Here is a 3215-nt window from a genome sequence, read left to right on the forward strand (position 1 = left end):
CAAAGGAGTCTTCTACATTTTGGACCATTGAAATTTGATTGTGGTAAGAGACAGCAATGTGTGGACATCACAATTTCTAGTTGGACAAATTATTTGTGCACCGCCAGCGGTGTAGAAAATCCAACATGAAGCACACCGTCTTATCCGATTGATCTAGTAATCATCATTTTTCAACGCATATTTTATGTTTATAGAGTAATTTTTTCATTTAAAAATTTTATATGACGAGAATGTTCTTGTTCTTTGATAAAACTGTGATATTCTATATTCAGAAAGTTATAAATTTTATCTACAGAATGTCATAATATAATACAGGATGTCATAATTTTTTTCAAAAAATAAAAATATTTTCGTTATTCAAAATTTTCAAACGAAAAAAATCGATCTGCAAGCATTAAATGCGTGTTGGAAAATGATTGGACAAAAATATCATTTCTATATAATGATATCTTGGATCATATTATGATATCTTGGACTATAATACGCCACATAATATCATAATTTTTTTTAAAAGACAGAAGTATTTTCATCATATAAAATTTTTAAACAAAAAAATCGATCTGTTGGCATTAAATGTATGTTGAAAAATGATGATTATGTAGATCAATCAGACAAAATAATGCGCTCTTTATTGGATTTTCTGTACCATTCATGGTGCATAAAGAATTTTTCTTTCTAATTGGTGCCTTTGGTGGCGCCAAAAATAGGTCACGTAGCTAAAGGTTAATTTGGGCATGGTAGGCCATGGAGATGCCGAATTAGATCAAGTGCCCTCCACAATTTTTGTTTTTCCCATCAAAAATAAACATCATACTTGCATTATACTTGAGATAATTTGAGGGGTTGATTTAATTAATAAAATGGGTCATGGATGTATATTTTATTTTATTGAGCAATATTTAAATCCTAGATTGGATAATAATAAAATAACTATTTTTTTGTGAATCTTATAACTTCAATATAAAATTTTAATACGATGCATAAAAGCTGATGACAATATCATTGAACCACAAATAAAAGTTAAAAAAATGGTGCTTAAGAATTAAGATAGATGGTTCACAACCATCTTAGGCAAAAGGCACAAAGCTTATGGATGACAATTTTTGCTTCAACAAAGCCTTTCACATCAAAATAATGTGATCATTAGCAACTTTCACAATTTTGGTTTTGTTTTGGGAGGTTAGGGGTTATTACAATGAGGATTTCCAACCGGATAAGTGGGCTCATTAATATGCCTTGGTTCAAATCCAATCATACACACACACACACACACGAAGGATTTCTCTCATTGTGGCACCCAAAACTTAAATAATTAGGTAGAATTATAAGAACGGTCTTATATAAAACAAAACTTCAACTTATCCCTTCACAGGTAAACTCAGTGGGTTTAAAGTATGGACAAAGTACAAATTCATCACAACGTAAAATGAAATTGATTAATTTAATAAATGAAATTTAAAATCTTGGCAAATTAGAGAAGATAATATAAGAATAGTTCTACGCATAACCTTAACATATACATATGGGGGAACCTGTAGAGAATTAAAACCATCTTTAATTACATCATAATTCAAAAAAAAAATATGAAATGCATTTTTTGCACATAAAAGTTGCTAGGGGAGTCAAGAGCCATGGACTCCCGATCCTGATCGAAGGAAAAGAAGGACCTTGACCTTTTCCTTTTTCTTTATGGATTAGGTTTTGGATTGACCTTATCTGACTCCCTAATTTGAATCATGTCACATTTTTGGACCGTTTGGGCTTTGTATGGATATTAATTTGTAGTTGTCTCATTTCACCCCTTTTAATTACTCAAAAATTGGAATGATGCTGGCCGATTTCTGACATCAACTTTCTTCCATGTTGACAGGTAACAAAAAAAAAACAAAAAAAAGAGAACGAAACATTCATGAACTGAGGCCAGGTCTAACCATGCGTTTTGGCGTCTTTAGAGGGCTAAAAAAGATTTACAATTTCATGACTTTGTTATAGATTATAGCATGATTCAATTAATCTGATGAGAAAAGGCTAAAAAAATAAAGATCAAAAGGAAAAAAAAATTGCATTTATTTTTTTTTATATGAAAATTTACTAGATTGGCTCTGCAGTGGGTGGCGAGGCTTTTACCTGAGGGATGGGATAGATAAAATTCAAGAAGTTAGCACTTTTTCTAACTTATAAAGAATTAATTAACTATTTTCAATGTTTCAACAAGTATCATTTCTAAGCAAAATTGATAAATATGCAAGAAGATTATATAATTAATCAATCAATTTTTAAATTTCATGTCATAACATAATAGTTTATCATAAATTTTTTAATTTTAATTTGATAATATATCTCTAATCAAATTAAAAAGGATAATTTCAAATCAAATTAAAAAAAGATAAATTCAATCGGCTGTCCGAAACGTCATTCAAAATATTATGTAACAAATCTAATATATCTAATATATATATATATATAAATAAAGATCTCTCAATGAAAAAATTTTCGTCGACCATGTGACAGTAATACAGGATCTCTTTAGCTATAAAATACACGTCCCTCCATCCGCCACATGTGAAAAAAAATAAAAAAAATAAAAAAAACTCCTCCTTCTCTTCTTTCTTCCTCTGTTTTGTTTTTTTCTTTTTTTCTCTATTCTTCTCTGAGAGAGAGAGATGGGAAATCGGGCTGGCCGGGCGAAGGGGGATGGCCCGGACGGGAGATGTTGGCGGCGGCAGGAAGAGGGCCGGGCAGGAGGTAAGGGAGGAGAAAGGAGGGGCAGTGGTGGCACCGGGGGCGGCGGTAGGCGGCGAGCGATGACCGATCTGGAGGTTCTGGAGTGCGTCGGCCGTGGAGGAGGGGTTGGGGTTCATGTTGGGGTTGAAGCCAAAGCGGGGTCACAGGGCACCAGAGGGGAAGATTTGAGAGGATGCCATGGCCGGCCTCGGGTTAGAGAGAGAGAGAGAGAGGAGGGGTGCGATCAGGATCGGCGTTTGCCGAGAGAGAAGGGGAGCGGTGGTGGGGCGGCAAGGAGGTGGGGCGGCACCGACAGGTGCGGAGAAGATATGAGAAGAAGAAGAAAGAAAAAAAAAAATATATATATATATATATATATTATTTTTTAAAATGATAAAAAAATATAATATATATAATAAATAAAATAAAATAAAAATATTAAAGAAAAAAAACATTCCGTGCAACGTACGGAGAAGCCTGATAAAGGTTTG

The sequence above is a fragment of the Elaeis guineensis genome, chromosome 8 (genome assembly GCF_000442705.2).
Source record: "Elaeis guineensis isolate ETL-2024a chromosome 8, EG11, whole genome shotgun sequence".
Classification (NCBI taxonomy): Eukaryota; Viridiplantae; Streptophyta; class Magnoliopsida; order Arecales; family Arecaceae; genus Elaeis; species Elaeis guineensis.